This window comes from Benincasa hispida, chromosome 9 (assembly GCF_027475165.1).
Source record: "Benincasa hispida cultivar pf3 chromosome 9, pf3_genome.v1.1, whole genome shotgun sequence".
Taxonomy (NCBI): Eukaryota; Viridiplantae; Streptophyta; class Magnoliopsida; order Cucurbitales; family Cucurbitaceae; genus Benincasa; species Benincasa hispida.
Window position 1 is genome coordinate 43,325,610 of NC_143486.1, and position 18,401 is coordinate 43,344,010.

At 35.4% G+C, this 18,401-nt stretch overlaps 1 pseudogene; it reads right to left on the reverse strand.

Annotated features, from left to right (window-relative positions):
* Nucleotides 1-9,302: 9,302 nt before the first annotated feature.
* Nucleotides 9,303-12,067, reverse strand: LOC150033829 (uncharacterized; annotated as a pseudogene).
* Nucleotides 12,068-18,401: the final 6,334 nt, after the last annotated feature.

Consider the following 18,401-nt stretch of genomic DNA (forward strand, 5'->3'; position numbering starts at 1 on the left):
TCACTTGACGATCGCAACTCCTATGTGATGGACACATGCGGCTGATCACCGCAATACCCATGCGTTAATCGTATGCGTTCGCATTTGCGATGGAGAGCTTCTCTGCATGCAGTCGTTTATGCAGTAGTCCAGCTTCCACGTCTACGTCCACTTCCTGCGTTAGCTACAAAAATAGACAATTAAACGCATAATAATGGGTTAGCCGAGATTCTCAATGTTGAACGCCGCAAACTCATTTTCTCATGAATTCCTAACATAATTGCTGCTTATTCTGCTTAACAGCCCTCATAATTCTAAATAAAAGGCCTAAGATGACATGTATTTCTGCATGTCATCACAAATCCCTGATAATATCATGTGTTTTTATCGTGATCGTTAGATTAAATAAAATAATTTGGTTCAATTTGATATTAAATTTTAGGCTAAAGTCCAATTGAGCCCAAAAATAGGCTTAGTTTGACTCAAATGCTAACTATGACCTAAAACCAATTAGTAAGACCCAAGGGCCATATCCATGGACCAAACAAGCCCAAGCTCACAAAGCCCACCAGATAACTCTATAAATAGAAGAGTTCTCCTTCATTTGAAGAATTAAAAAAATTTGCACCCTAGAGAGCCTAGAGAGAATTCTCAAAACAATCAAAAGACTCTCTAACCCCTGAGGCTGAACACTTTTTAAAGATACAAGTTAACTGAAGATACAAAGATTCTTCCAAGACTTCAATTCAAGAACATCACGTGTTTCGTTTCCTCAAATCAAGTATACACATTCAACTGAGAGAGAATCAAAGGATCAAGTACTAGAGATCGAACCACGTCCACACAAATCAACATAAACACAAATTCAACTCCCCCAAACACGTTTCTCTTGAAACCTTGTGCGAATAAATTGGCAAGCCTAGTGAAACATCTCTACCTCTCAACTCTCTATCATCAATCAAATCAAGCAATGACACCAATAAATTTGCATCTAGAACTACTGTTGCAAGTGACGATTACACGGAACCTGTCACCTGCAGCTGCTCAAAGAAGATCATGCAGAAACAAGAACAAGGTCTGTCTTCGCGCAAAAGATCTGGAAATAGCTAACAGAATCCCCTAAAGGCGGTATTTTCATAAAAGAAAATCTCTTATTTGACAATTCTACTTCTGCTTTTGTGCAATTAAAGAAAGAATCACACTCTGATGTAATGTTCGTCGTGATGGCTGATGTAATGGTTGAGATAGCCATGGCATTAAGGGAGAGAAAAATAAATCTTCTAATGAAAGTTTTTAAGAAGCGAGATCATGAAATTTTTGTTTTAAGAGATCATATATAGGCTCGAAAAATTGCTAAGTCAAGTCAAACTCTCGCTGCCAAAGCTAATGACAAAGGAAAAACTGTATTGTAAGAAAACCAACAACAACAATCCACTTCTATCACTTTCCTGTCAGTCCAACAACTGCAGAATATAATCACAAACCCAATCAAAGCTACGTATGGAGAGTTGTCTCATAATTCTTTTATGAATTCTAAACCATATACTAAAAGAATTGACAACCTCAGAATGCCTGCTGGATATCAACCATTGAAGTTCCAATAGTGCGATGGAAAGGACACTCTGAAACAACATGTTGCTCACTTCATTGAAACCTGTAAAAATGCAGGTGTTGGGATTGGTGTCCTAAGTCTCTTGGTAGTCTTGTAGTTTGTAAACATTCTATAAACATATTTTTATTAATAAAATAAGTGTTATTTTATAAACACTTACTCAATCCAATAAACTAAGATCCAAGGTTATTTTATGTAACTTAAGCATGTATGTGGAGACATACTAGTGGATCATGTCTTAAGTAATAACCTAAATGGTATATAGTAGATGGATAAAAAAGGGATACCTTATCCTGGTGACACTGCGGATATGGCCCGTTTTGTAGATATTACAAGTGTTGTAAAGTGCTACAAATGGTCTGATCCTGACCATTCAAGTTGGAGTATCCTATACAAAGAGTTTGTATAAGACCGAACCACAAAATGATTAGTCTCTTTATATAACGTCATTGATAATTGAGACTTACATTTTACTAAAATGACCATAGATGACATGACCATAATCCTGAGTGAGTTGGGAACTCCTGCTCATGAGGACGGTCCTTTGATTTGTATGGGAGAGAGTGGCCAGATTGCCAACTCAACAAGCCTACCATTTTGGGAATTCGTCTGATTGGGGAGTTGGGAACTCAGCTATGGAATTCACTCCTTCCCCGAAGTAGGGTTAAATAAATAAATTGCTCCCTTAAGGGCTGATTCCGGGTCTTGAACATAGTGGCCACACCCTCTCTTGGGAAGAGAGGACTCAATCATAGTGGGACTATAACTTATTGTTCATTAGAGGAATTAGTGGTGCTTAAGGAGTTAGATGTAACTACAGGAGAAAATGGGTAAATTGGTCAAACTGTAATTACGAGCGATTTGTGAAGCGTCATCGTACGGTTGATTGGTTATATGGACATAGAAACATATCTGTAGCACGAAGAGTGTAGTCGTCAGTCTTTAGTAGAGTGACTAAAAATTAACAGATGGTGGATCTCGTGATTAATGAGTTTAATCAGTTATTCACGTACTGTTAGAGCTTCAAGTTACAAGTTCATAAGGTCCCCTTAGTAGCTCAATGGGTTCAAGTTGAGAATCAGATTTTGGGTTAGTTTAAAGTGTTCAAATTAACAAGAAGAATTTGATTATATATGATATAATTAAATTAAATCAATTATATGAGATATAATTGATATGATGTATTTGATACATTATATGATTGAAGGAATAAATATAAATATGATTTATATTAAATGTTATAAAATAGAAAAAGAACTATGATTTATATGTTGCATATGATGTAATATTAAAACTATCGGTTATAAATATAATATGATAATTTAGTTATTATATTTATTTATAATATATTAATTATGTGATAATTAATTATTCTTTTTCTTAATAACCGACTTGAGTGGGAGGTTATTTGCAGTTTATGGTAACTGTAAAATAAAAAGGAAAATGGTTTTCCAAATCAAATGATGAAGATGATTCAATTCATATCGTCTCACAAAAAGAAAAACTATCGAGTAAAAGAGTTTTACAAAACGATAGTATCTCACAGCCTAAACGATCAAGTATCAAGTTTACTATAAGATAGTTACTCATTGCGACATGATCGAGTAGCAAGTATATACGATAGGCTTCTTCTTACTATACGATCGCGTATCAAGTCTATATTATACACTTCTTCCTTCTCCCACTTACTCGATCGTTTACCTCCTTCATTCCTCTAACAAAAGTCATATAGAGCCTACAACTCCTAGATTCTCACACCGAGAATACCAAGGTAACTCTTATGGTGGTGTTCTTGTTTCGTTCGAGGGTCGAGGATCGAGTTGCACTCGATAGTGATTAAGGATTCTTCAATTCATGATGTTGATTGTTCTAATCGTTGTGTTCGAGTTCTTCTTTGGACGTATTAGAGATTAATCAAAGGAATACTAGAAGAAAGAGTTCTTCAAAGTATTGTATTCAATTCCCTTATTCATTCTTTAAGAAGCATGCTTGTAATTTATTGATTATGCAGAATCTCGTCTGTTAGACTGTAATTGTTTGTTTTCTTTCTCAATATGATTTGGAACGATCTGCTTTCACTCACTGGTTCTCTATTTAGAGTTCGTTCAGCAAGAACATGAAGGAACTTGCTAGTCAAGCAGTTTTTTCGAGCCTTGAAAGGAAATGCTTTTGATTGCTCAACTAATTTAGAGCTGAAAGTGATTGACAGCTAGAAATAATTAGAAAAAGAGTTCTCGAAGTACTTTTATAGTACGAGATGCATCATGTATGATGGAACTGACAAATGCCAAGTAGTAGAAGGGAAAGTCGGTCATTGACTATATCAATTGATGGAAAGCTCTAAGTCTGGATTGCAAAGATGAACTCACTGAATTTTCTATGGTAGAGATGTGCATCCAAAGCATGCACTGGGGACTTCTTTACATTCTGTAGGGAAGAAAGTCCTACACATTTGAAGTGTTGGTAACTCAAGCCAATGATATGGAGTTGAGCATCGTCAATAGAAGAACTCAGGATTTCTTGGTCTCTAAAGTAAAAAAGGATAAGAAAAAGATAAAAGATACCAAAAATACTGTAAAGAGAGCCAAGAAAGAATTCATGGTCGTTAATGCTGTTGGAGTTAATGCCCTAAAGTCTCGTGTCTTATAGTTTGTAAACAGTTTGTACGAATGCTTGTGTTGTTAATATATGATATTTACTTAACATCTTGTATTTTGCTCAGTTACTTGTTTTATTTCCTTTACCAAAAATCAATAAACGTAAAATCCCTGGTTATCTGTATGTGACTCAAGCATGTATACGGTGACATACAAATGGATCATGTCTTAAGTGATAACCAAAATGGTCTATAATATATGGATATAGGAGGGAAACCTTATCCTAGTAATGCTACGGATGTGGCCCGCTTTGTGGAATGGTCACAAGTGTTGTGACATGTCACAGATGGTCTGATCCTAATCATTCGTGTTGGGTACATGCGAGCAGGGGCGTCCTATACAAAGAGTTTGTATAATAACTAACCACGAAGTGTTAACGTCCCGTTATATAACACCATTCATGACAGAGACTTCACTTCACTAGGATAACCATAGGTAATATGACCTCAATCCTGAGTGAGTTGGGAACTCCTACCATTGAGGGCGGTCCTTTGATTTGTATGGGTGTGAGTGGCCAGGTCGTCGATTCAGACCTACCATTTTGAGGATTCGTCTGATTTAGGAGTTGGGAACTCAGCTACATAAGATGGAATTCATTCCTTCCCCGAGACAGGGGTAAGTAGATAGATAGCTCCCTTAAGGGCTGATTCTGGGGCTTGAACGATGTGGCGCCACACACCTTCTCTTGGCCCGAGAGGTTTTCACACATAGTTGGACTATGTTATATTGTTCATTAGAGGAATTAGTGGTACTTAAGGAGTGAGATATAACTACAAGGGTAAAACAATAATTTAGCCCAGTTGTACTTATGAGTATCTGTGAAGGGTCATCGTACTCATGATTGGTTATATCCGATGGCATAACTCCCAACGCCATGTAGGTATCAGGAGTTCCCTCATAACTCCCGACGTCGTTTTAAAGTGTGTCAGGAGATCCTATATGCGTGGGGAGTATTAAAATTTTATATATCGTTTGTAATTTTTTAAAATTTGATCTGAAAAACGTATAAAACATATTAAACCAAATAAAGATTCACATAACTAAAAAACGAAAATGAAGTCCATATTATAACAAGTAAATAAAAAATTACAATATCCAAACGAAGTCGATAATAGAAATTACAATATCCAAATGAAGTCGATAAACATTCATATCACAAATACATAAAAGAAGTAAAATCAAAACAACATCTAGAACACTTGTCAAACACAGCATCTTCGACAATTGTCGCAGCTCATCTCCGAACAGCATTCTATAATAAAACAAAAACATTGAAATGTTATATCGATAAACATCCACAACACATTCAAACTTCAATACGGGTGGTAATGAAACTTTACCCACCGCCCACGATAAACATGTAACCTCCCGAATATCAAAAACACACAAAACACCTCAAGAATGACCAACACACATAAAACTCAAATTTTTCCCCAAAATGGTTTATCTCAATCCCCCCCTCCCCACCACAACACATTAAACTTCGTAAACATTCATAAATACACAAGATAGCCAATTTCAAGGACAAGATGGGTGTAATGGAACTCTACCCACCCCCCACGACAAACATGGAACCTCCCGAACATCAAAAACATACAAAAAAGTAAACAATGACCAACACACATAAAACTCAAATTTGTCCCCAAAATGGTTTAACCCAATCTCAATCCCCCCACAACACATTAAACTTCGTAAACATTCATAAATACACAAGATAGCCAACAAAAAACACATCAAAATCCAATTTTTTGGCTACCATAACTGCAGGATAGCCAACAATTCTTTAATTATCATAAAGTTACTTAAGACATAACTAAACTTTGCTACCATAACTGCAGGATAGCAACATATTAGACAACTAAATAATGTAGTAATCATACCTAATTTGATGGGTCTCCTTTATGTGATCGTACCATGTCTTCAATCATTTTCTTTCATTTCTTCCATTTGTCTTGCATGATCCTCTTGCATTTTTTTCTGAACGTCTTCAAGTTCCTTAATCCTCGACTGAGACTGTAGAAAATTGACTCTCAATTCCTCCATTCCCATCTCCGTTCCTTGAGTAAATGATGAGCTTGATGAGATGCTAATCCTTCTTGACTTAGGCTTAGGGCCCCAATGTAAACCCCAAACTCTAGGTTCCCTAGATAAGCATGTTTATCCAAAGGAATGTTATATTATATATATATTAAGTAGAAATTCATGTTTATTGATAAGGATTATGAAGGAAGGGAAGGAAAATATATTAAATGGAGAAACTCATTCATTAGTTTGGCTGGAGGCACTAAGTGTAGGGTGACGTGGCAATCTACTCCTTGAACTCGGGAAGCGGTAGAAAGATTAAAAGGGAAGTGAAACTTCAAAAGCATGGTTTTGGAAATTGACAAGAGCAAATTTAGTGAAATTGGTGCCATTTGAAAGCTAGGAGAATTTAGTTTTCAAGGTTGTCCTACCGAAGAAAGATTACAAGAGGAGAAGAACAAAAGTTGAGAATTTACAGAAGAGGCAGAACCTTGGATTAATCAGGGCTCGAGGTGAATATTGGAAGCTATAGGCCAAATTATAAGGATTTTTTAGCTGAAATTTTGAGATAAGAAATTTAACTCAATTCTAAACAAGTTTATAGAAGGAAGATTCTTGAAAAGAACTCTGGATTTTGAGTTATGAATTTTTGAAATTGTAACAGGGAAACGGTGCATAAGCAGACAGCTCCTTAGGAAGAACAAGCAAACAGCTCAGAGTTATGGCGAGATATGGGAATGAGAATCTCGCTTATGAAGGAAATCTCGCTGATTTTGTGATGAGGATCTCGCTCTAGAAGGAAATCTCGCTAGAAATTAGGCTGAGTATCATTGGTAAGATGACTATCGCTAGGATGAAAGTTGCCAAGAAAAGCTTGATCTCGCTCGTGAGGATCTCGCTCATGATGAGGATCTCGCTGATCTCACTCATGAGGAGGATCTCGCTCATGAGGATCTCACCAATAAACCTGTCTTTGTTGATGAAAGTTCCTTTAGTAAATAAACTATTTGAGGCATTGTACTAAGAATTCTAAGTAGTTTAACCAGGAATTATGTCCTTTCAAGCCAAGAAGAGCTAGGAGAGACGTATAAACCGTTAAGAGCCCTGATGAGCCGTGAGTGACTAAGTGAATTAATGTCTCCAATACTTATACATATAAGATCAAGTAAGTTACAGTGATATTAATGATGAATTTATACTTCCTCAAGCAAAAAATGGTTGGAGAATAACTTAACGCATGTTTCCCGACTTGTAAATGTGTAACACAGGCCAAGGTATGTCATGTGGTCATTACAAAAGTTAAGTTTCTAATGTTGAAATATGCTTCCTAGAGGAAGGCTATAAGAGAATGAGTTCTTGTGTAGATGGTAGGCAATAGAACTTAATTTGATGCTACAAAATACCCCGGTACTGAAGGACATTTGAGAAGGTACTTGACCAACTTGATACCGAAAGACATTTGAGAAGGTATCTTAATAGCTCGATACTGAAGGAAAAGTTTGAGAAGGTATCTGAGCGGAAGTACCTAAGGTACGACGGTACTTAGTATGCCATGTGCACGTAGGCAATTTTGAATGAGAGACCGAAGTATGAGTCTCTTGGCTGGTATTAAACATTGGGAGTTAGAGCGTTTAGGCTCGTTCTCAACTAGGGAATAATGATGTTTGATGATGTCTAAGAATGGTTTAAAGCTACACTTAGAGACAATTGCTTGAGATACACATTAGTATATTTACATGTTTATAGTGATGTAATGCATGATATTATACGATTCTATAGTCGCTCACTGGGCTTTCAGCTCACAGAATTTCTGTTTTTCCCTTCTCAGGTAGCGGTCAGATTCCTCAGGATTGATCCTGCTGCTGCTTGCCACTGAGAGACTCGACTTATTAAGAAGACTTAGGTTGATGATCTATTTATGTACACATGTTTTGAGAGGGACTAGGGCTTTGTTAGAGATGCTTGGGCCTATCTGTGAATGTTTCTCCCCTTAGATGTTATATCATGGCTGTATACATGTGTTTATATAATATTTTGTAGAACCTTAAAGAGACATACCATATGAATACCTTATTAATGTTTAACAGGTTGACATTTAGATTAAAGGGCTAAGGTGGTGCGTGCTGGCAGCAGGGCTAGCAACTACCGCAGTCATATCCTTTTTTAGATGAAAAGGGTAATCTGGGAGGGGGTGTGACACCCAACCTAGACCTTTTGAATATCCGGGTCATCTACCCAAAACCTCTCACAGATTTCATCCCCTGTTAGTGGTTGAGAACCTTCTACAGTGGGGCTGGATTATAATTCCAACATTTGATGCTAGACATAATAATTAAATGGGTAAGAACGAGCGACTAAAGTTAAAAGTGAAAAAAAACACGATAGTAAAGCAAAAATGTTACATGTGCATTTTCAGCTGCCTCGTTCACAAACTTTCCACCTTTAAAGTGTGTTTCCCTAAATAGGTCAACACGTCCTATTTCTCGACCCTCATTTGCCTGCAACTCTGCCTGAATTTGCAGGAATGACTTCAATCCACCTAGTGGTCGAACAGTAATTTCTCTCTATTCTTCCTGTTCGTCACAGACATTTCCTACATTTGAAGAAAAAAAATATGTCAATAGTGTGATGTATTAGTAAATGCAGCAAATGATACATGTCATAAATATTCTAGCTGAAACGATTAGCTCTCGAAGCGGTCACACAAAAAGTACCAATTTTTAAGCCAATTAGGCAAACTGGCACGTGCTTGCTGAAGATTTCCACATTTTTTGTAATGTCTGTGCAAATATGCTCTAAATTCTTTGAAGGAGTTTTGCATTTGATGATCTATAAAACGGTTAAATCGTTGACTTGACAGATCAAGTTCGAAATGAGCCTACAAAAGAGGGAAGGAAGAATTAGCATAAATGATGTTCATGACTGTAAAAGAATAAACTTATAATTACTTACCAATAATTGACTTTTAGCCAATTCTATGAACTCGTTTAGAACCACAGAAAAAGTACGACAATGTACTGGAAATGCAGATCTCACGGCGACGCTGATTGCATTACTAAATCGTATCGAATGTTGAGATATCGGTTTCGTCCCCCCTCATTTATCACGATTGTAATTCTCCCATGTTTTTTGACGTATTTTTCCAACTCAATGTTCCGCAAATGCTCTCGTTTCTTTCGATTGGATGCTGAGCTACTATCTGAAGAATAAAAATTTTAAAACAGTTTAAGATGTATTTTAGTTAATAGAATATATTTCAAAATATACTAACCTGAAGTATCACCCACAGAAGATACCATGTTACCTAGATATATCTCCTGGAATTCTTCATCAGCCTCCCGTTGCTTATTAGGGGTTGACATCATATCTATACAAACATAAAAAAGAGAAAACAATATTAAATTAACAATAAATACGTGTAAGCTAGAGAAAAAAAGAATTGAGTAGATACATCATTACTCATCATCGTAATCTAATTCAAATTATTCATCAGCACTTGAACTGTTATTGGGAGATAATTGTACTTCATCATCATCGTTTATGAAGTCATGATCGCCATGTACAATAATTGGTCTTTCCACAACTGTAGAATCAACGTCAACTCTGCATAAAGTAACCTCCTCAATGGTTTCATCCACTCGGACGCCACCAACAATTTCTAGTAAATCTAGTTGTGCGTTTTCAACATCATCCACTTCCGGTACATCCCATATTCGTTTATTTTGGACTACTTGAACAACTTTTCAATTGCTACCATGTTTGATGTCATCAATGTAAAAGACTTGTTGTGCTTGGATAACAAAGATGAAAGGCTTACCGACATACCAAAAGTGTGATGTATTGATCGATTTATATCCTAAATCCACATGTGTCCTATTACTTTTGTTGTTATCTGTGTCAAACCATCTACACTTTAACAAGAATATGCGTCTTCTGTTCACATATTGGAAATCTAATACTTAGTCTACAACACCGTAGAAATTGTTATCCACACTTATGTTCTCACTGATCTCCCCAGCCACTAGGACTCCACTATTTTGTGTAGCTCGACGATTATCACGCTCTACAGTCTGAAACCGTACCCTATTAACAATGTATCCATTGTAAGAGCACACCTTAGACGAAGGTCCCATTGTAAGTGAAAAGAAATCATCGGAGATATCTTCTCTCTCACGCCGTTGTAGAACCTGATAATTAATTATACATTAAAAAAGAATATGAAAAATGAATCATCCCTCAACTGTTGCCTACAAAATGACTATGTATACCTGAGATTTGAACCAATCGGGAAATTTGCGTTAATGTTTTATATATAAGTCAAAGGCGCTTTGAGCTTCACGACGAATTAACCTCAAATTTGCCTACAAAATTGATCATTTAAATGTTATATCAAAGGAGATACCCTAGAATTTAGAAAAGGAAAAAGTTTGAAACGTACTTGCGATAGTCTGTTATTTCTTTACAATTGTTGAGAATGTACCAATGTGCAATACGCTTTTCCTCCACTGATAGCGTCCGTAAAGTTGACGCCCCTAATAGTCGTACCCTCTGCCTAAATAATTTAAATTCATCAAATATCTCGTGATCGGGAATGTTATCATCATTTCTTTCATCTCTATTAAATCTCATTTCAATCCCAATTAGATATCGCGAGCAGAAGTTTCATGATTCATTCATTGCATATGCTTCTGCTATAGACCCCTCGGGACGTGTTTGTTCCGTACAAATTGTTTTAATGTTCATAAACTTCTTTCAATAGGACACATCCAACTATAACTAACTGGACCCGCCACTTTGGTTTCATATGGTAGATGAACTGCAAGGTGTATCATTACATCGAAAAAGGCAGGTGGGAATATTCTCTCCAATTTACAAAGTATGACTATGATGTTTGCTTGTAGTCTGTTCAAATCACTTACACATATTGTCTTTGCACATAAGTTGCGAAAGAATGTACACAACTCAACAATAGCAGTGGATACGTTCTTCGGTAGGTATGCTTGAATACCAATAGGGAGTAGTCTGTGAAGCAACACATGACAATCATGTGTTTTCAGCCCCGATATTTTTCCATCTTTGTCATTGACACATCGTGATATGTTAGATATGAATCCATCAGGGAATTTCACTGATTTCAAATACTTACAAAACGAAATCCGTTCACCATTTGTTAATGTGTATGCTGCATGTGGTTTTACAAATCTGTTATTGACCTGTATCAAGTGTAAGTCCTTTCTTATCTTCAAATCTTGTAAGTCTAATCGAGCGTTCGTTATATCCTTTGTCTTTCCTTTAATATTTAACAATGTGCCCACCAAATTGTCGCATATGTTTTTTTCAATATACATTACATCCAATTTATGTCATAGCAATAGTCTGGACCAATATGGAAGTTGGAAAAAAAAATACTTTTTTTAGTCCAATTTAGAATTCGCTTTCTTTTTTTATCTTGCTTCGTTGGATGTTTGCTAAGCACAGAAAAGTTTAGTGTATTTATTTGTTGTAATATCTCTTCTCCATTCATTATGGCTGGTGGAGGTCTACGTTCAACTTTTCCATCATGTTGTCTACTTCGATGCCAACTATGATTCTCTGCAAGATAACATCGATGTCCCATAAATGATATTTTCCCTCTTATCCCAAAGGACGAGTTATCTTCTTTGCATATTGGACATGCTTGATAACCTTTTTTACTCCACCCAGATAAGTCACCGTACGCAAGGAAGTCATTAATCGTCCATAATAAGGTAGCATATAGTTGAAAAAACTCACCAGCAACAGAATCATGAGTTCGCATACCAATTGTCCACAACTCTTTCAACTCTTCAATCAACGGTTGCAAGTAAACATCAATTTCCTTTCCAGGAGATTTTGGACCAGGTATGAGTAAAGACATGAAGAAGTTTGTTTCCTTCATGCATTTCCAAGAGGGAAAATTAAAAGGTTATCACCACAGGCCACATACTATAAGAAGTGCTCATATTCTAAGGTAACACTTCTTTTCCTTTGAAATCCTTAAGAGCGTGTTTAATTTACAAGTTTTGTTGTTATGTTTAAAATTCAACCAGCACAATTAAGGCAAATAACGATCACATGCTTTCGTGCAAGGAATTCAATTCCTTCATATGGTTGTATTGCAGTTTCTCTATTTTCAAATTCCACGATATCATTACTGCTTATCCATCTCCAAATTCGTTGGTTGCGCTACAGTTTCTCTATTTTCAAATTTGATGGTATCATTGATGCTTTTCTAACTCCAAGTTTGATAGCATCATTGCTACTTCTCTATCTCCAAGTTCGGTGGGGCACAAGATGCATTAACGTCTTTCGATGCGTCTATCAAACGAGCATAGGATGTACTAACGTCATTTGACATGTATTAGCACCTAGCAAGTAGTGCGGATGCATTGGTGTACATATGCGCAACATATCTGCAATATATCTAAATATATCTGCCATATATTTGCTACACATCTGAAACATTCTTTTTGCTACATGTCTTTAACATATGTGCTACATACCTCGACATATTGGCACCTATCAAAGAACGAGTGGCATTTATCATCTAACGCACCCAGCATACCTTGATATATTAGCGCCTGTCAAAGAACAAAGGACGCATTGGCATTTGTCATCTAACATGCCCAAATACATCGACTTATTGGCGTCTATCAACGAGCGAAGGAAGCATTTAGGGGCGGAGCCACATAGGGGTCAAAGCGGCACGTGCACCCCCCCCCCCCCCCGGCCGAAATTATCAGTTTTGTATTTTTCGTATAAATTTTTAAGTAATAGTTAATAATATTCTTAATGAATGCGCATTTATTGTCAAATCCCCTTTATGGTTCAATGGTTGAGTGATGTTGCATGGGACTTGGGTTTGAATCTCGTCTGATCTTTTTCCGAACTGGTTATCGATGGAAATAAAAATAGGATTTTTTTAAAATTCCAAATATTATCCTTACTCCTTTATCTTCTATGGAAGTTTTTTTTCCTTCAAAATTTAGGAAAGTTTTTATCTCAATTCTCAACAATGTTCTCTTGAATAGGTAATGTTTACTTTTATTTTCTTATGTAATTTTCTTTATATATATTAGTTTTAGAGTTTTACAAGATAATTTCTTTCTTACTCGTTAGGCTATTCGTATCATATCATTGATATGTAAGTTTGAAATTCTTTTTAGACTTTTTAGTTCTTATATTTTTAAATCTACATAATATTTTTAATATTTTTAGTGTGAATACTTTTATAGAGTTATCTCTAATTCAATATGGAGAGATATTTTTATTGTGCCATCAAGTTTTTTACATAATTTTTATATTCACATTACTCTCTATATATTTTCATTTGTTTCCATGTTATTTTTACATTCACATAACTCGTGTAGGTTTTTAAAATTAATTTCAGAGTCTATGTTAGAGGATTATTTTTTGTCACTCGTTTGGATAAACGAACTTGGAAATTAAGTTTTAAAATCTTCTCAGACTTTAAGTTTTTATGCTTTTAAATCTATATAATAGAATGTAGTATTCTTATTATTAATAATTTTGTAGAGGTAATTCAAAATTCATATTGTTTGCACGAGATTTCAAGAGAAATTTATTTCGTGGAATTTGAACTTTGTATTTGTATTAATTTTGTGGAAAGTTAGTATAGTCTCTAATACATAATATTTTGATGCTCTTAAAATAAATTATAGTCTTTAAATTGGTTGATAATCTTGAATGATCGGCCTTTGGGCTCGTTAATTTTCTTTGATGATCGGCCTTTGAGCTTGATGATCTTCTTGGACGATCAGTCTTTAGGCTTGTTGATGTTCTTGAATGATCAGTGTTTGGGCTTGTTGAACTTCTTGGATGATCGGCCTTCGGGTTTGTTGATCTTCTTGGAGGATTAGTGTTCACACGAGGATTTTGGAGAAACTTGTTTCGTGGAGTTGAACTTGAGTTGGTGTTGATGTTGAAGTTGATTTGATGTGATGTGGTTCGATCTCTAATACTTGATTCTCTGATTCTCTCTCAGTTGGGTGAATGTGTTTGACTTGAAGAAGAAAAGCACTAAACGTTCTTGAAGTAGAAGTCTTTTGGGTGAATGTGCTTGATTTGAAGAAGAAAAGTACCGAACGTTGTTGAAGTAGAAGTCTTAGAAGAGTTTTTGTGTCTTCAAGAGTTCTTCTAGGAGTGCAGCTTTAGGAGTCTTGGGATCTAGACTCTCTAAATGTAGAAAAGGCTATCCTTTGCAAATGAGAGAACTTCTCTATTTATAGAGCTCCATGGGCTTCATGGGCTTGGGCCTGGTCTTTGAGCCTAATTTAATTGGACTTGAGCCTGGCCTTTGAGCCTAATTAATTGGACTTAGGTCTGGTTTTTAGGTCTAATTAACTAGGCTTAGGCCTATTTTGAAGTTTTAGGCCCACTTAAGGCCATATTTAGGTGTAACTGGGCCAACGCCCAAATTATAGCGTCAAATTGGTTGAAATTAATTTTACTCAATCGACATCTGCAACGAAAACACAAATTTGTCCTCAATTTCAGTTCGAAACACGTGTCAACTCTTAATTGGTCACAAATTTGACGATTTTGAAATTCTGTCATTAATTTAGAAAATGGCGTGGCGGTCCATGGTTGTTCCGAAATTTCTCCTCCAACACATATGAAGAGATTATAAAAGAAAAACAACAATAGAGACAATAGAGGCATCATCTTCAAAGAAGAAAAATGTTTTAGGTTATGATCGATCTTATAGAAAATTCAATCTAGAAGAACTACCCGCAGATCTTGGTCTAAGAACCAAATTTTATGATTATAATTATGATATTCAAGATCAAGTTCGTAGAGCATATTTGTTAAAAGGTCCTTGCAGCCTTGAAATAATACTTTTCCACTTAAAAAATTTGGTATAAAGCCAAGACGATTTAACCCAGCTTGGTTTAGTAAATATTCTAATCGACTAGAATATAACATTTCAAAGGATGTAGCATTTTGTTTATGTTACTATCTATTCAAACCAGAAGTAAGTGAAAAGTCAGGGGGTGACTATTTTGTTAGTGAATGATTTTCTAATCGGAAGAAAAAAGAGAAATTGTATATTCATATTGGTGGTCCTAATAGTGCACACAATATGGCTTTGGGTAAATGTAAGGCTCTTTTGAAACAAAAACAACATATTGAGACTTTTTTAAGTAGGATGTCTGACTAAGCATGAGTTGAGTATCAAACTCAATTAAGTGCATCGATTGATTGTATTCAACCTTTATTACAACAAAGACTTGCATTCCGTAGACATGATGAGACAGATGATTTGAAGAATCAAGATAATTTTCTTGAACTTTTACAATAGTTATGCAACCATAATAAGGATATTAAAGCTATGACTTTGAACAATGCCCCAGATAATTTGAAATTGACTTCACCCGATATTCAAAAAGATATAGTGCATTCCATTACAGTAGAAGTTGTTAATATGGTTATAAAAAATATGAGTGACAAGCAGTTTTCTATCTTGATAAACGAATCAAAAGATGTATCTTCAAAGGAATAGATGTTAATCGTATTATGATATGTGGATAAAGGTCATGGGATTGAATGATTTGATGGAATCATACATGTCAATGATACAAGTTCTCTTTCACTTAAGAAAGCCATAGATAATTTTTTTTTCTCAACATGGGTTAAACATTGCTAGTTTACAAGGACAATGATATGATGGAGCAAGTAATATGCAAGGCCGGTTTAATGGATTGAAAAAACTTATTTTGAAAGAAAATGAATGTGCTTTTAACATTCATTTTTTTCCCATCGGCTTCAATTAGCTCTTATAGATACTGCTAAAAATCATGTGGAAATTGTTGGTTTGCTTTTTATTATTACAAATTTGGTGAATATAATTGAGGTGTCAACAAAATATCAAGATATTCTACTAGAGAAATATAGAATGGAAATTTTTTTAAGCTTTAAATAATGGTGAAATATTAAGTGGCCGAGGATTAAATAAGGAGACAATGATTAAACGGCCAAGCGATACTCGATGGGGATCAGATTACTATACTTTAACGAGTTTTATTACAATGTTCTCTTCAATAGTTGATGTACTTGAGACAATTGTGCAAGGTGGATCAAATTCAGAACAAAAGTATGAAGCAAAGACTCAAGTTCAAATCTTTCTTTTGACTTTGTTTTTAATATACATTTTATGAAAATTATCTTGAGAATCACAAATGACTTGTCTCAAACATTACAGAAAAAAGATCAAGATATTGTGAATGCATTTTAGTTAAAGTTTGTAAAGAAAGACTGCAAAAAAACAAGAGAGTCTAATTGGGATTTTTTGTTGAGTATGGTTTTTGAATTCTGATATAGTCATGATATTGAAGTCCATAAAATGGATAACCTATTTCCAATTCGAGGAATACAAATGCGAAAATCTCAACCAGAAAACTTACATCATTATCGTGTTGAAGTTTTCTATGTCGTCATTGATATGTAACTTCAAGAGTTGAATAATCGATTCACTAAAACAAATAGTGAATTGCTTCTCTATATGGCATATCTAAATCTGAGTAATTCATTCGTTTCTTTTGATAAAAAAAAATCTTAGTCAACTTGCTGAATTTTACCCAAGAGACTTTTCAGCTATTGAATTCTTTGTGCTTGAAGATCAACTTCAAAATTACATTATTGATATGCGTACAAATATTGAGGTTGTTCAGCTAAAAAGCCTATGTGATCTTGCAGTAAAAGTGTGAAGGAAATCGAACACGAGGATTTCCATGAGCAGCAGAATAGATCATTCCAAATTATAATGATGTATGAACTCTACAAATTACAATCATAAAATGAAACAAGCGGTTATGCATTTCTTACAAAAATTACCGCATGATACAACAAAGAATCAAGGAGAAACTCTATGCACGTTTGTAGACTCGTCTCCACGCTTCTTGATCACGAACGCTCGAACACAACAACCTCGAATGCTTGAACAACACGACCACTACATAGCACGAACATCACGCACTCATCCTCAGCGATTGCCTCGGTCACGAACACCCCAACAGCACGAACGGCCTCCACAGAACCTCGACGGTGTCAAGTTGTGTATGTCACCATCATGAAGGCTACCTTGGTATTCTCGGTATGAGAATCCAAAGAGTGGGCTTTGTATGGACTTGGTATGAGTAAAAAGACAGAGGAAACGACAATCGTGTAAACGATTGAGCAAGTGGGAGATAGCTAAAACCTATCGTATAGGTCGATGCCCAATCGTTTAGCAAAAGCAAAGCGATCGTCTAGTAAAAGCTAAGCAATCGTTTAGCTCATCGCTTAGTTCCGTGTCTGTCACTTACAAAACACTACACGATCGTTTATCTTAGTCAAGCTATTGCTTAGTAAATCGTATTTACTTGACAATTTCTTTTCCAAGAGAAAATTCACAAATTCAACATTATTAAGATTAGGAAAACAATTTTCTTTTTATCTCACGGTTGCCATAAAAACCACTAATAACCTCCCACTCAATTGGTTATTAGAGAAAAAGATTTAATTATCCAATAATTAATATTACTATAAATATAAATGATAACCAACTTATCATACTATATTTATAACCTATAGTTTTAATATTTCATCTCATGAAACATATAAACCATAGTTCTTTTTCTATTCCATTGTACTTAATGTAAATCTCATTTACATTAATCCTCCACTAAATATGTCTTATACATCATACCGATCATATCATATATAATCGAATTACCTCTTGTCAATTTGAACATTTCAAATCAACACCAAGATTTGATCCTCAAATGAATCCATTGAGCTACTAAGGGGATCTTATGGACCTATAGCTCGAAGCTCCAACGGTACATAAATAACTGACTAAACTCTTTAATCACGGGATCCACCATCCGTTAACTGCCAGGTACTTCACTAAAGACTGATAGCTGAACTCTCCTTACCACAGATATATTATGTGTCCATCTTAACCAATCAGTAGTGCAACAACCCTTCACAGATCGCTCGTAAGTACAACTGGGCCAATAACCGTTATGCCCCTGTAATTACATCTAAATTCTTAAGTACCACTGATCTCTCTAATGAACATAAGTCATAGTCCTACTATGACTGAGTCTTCT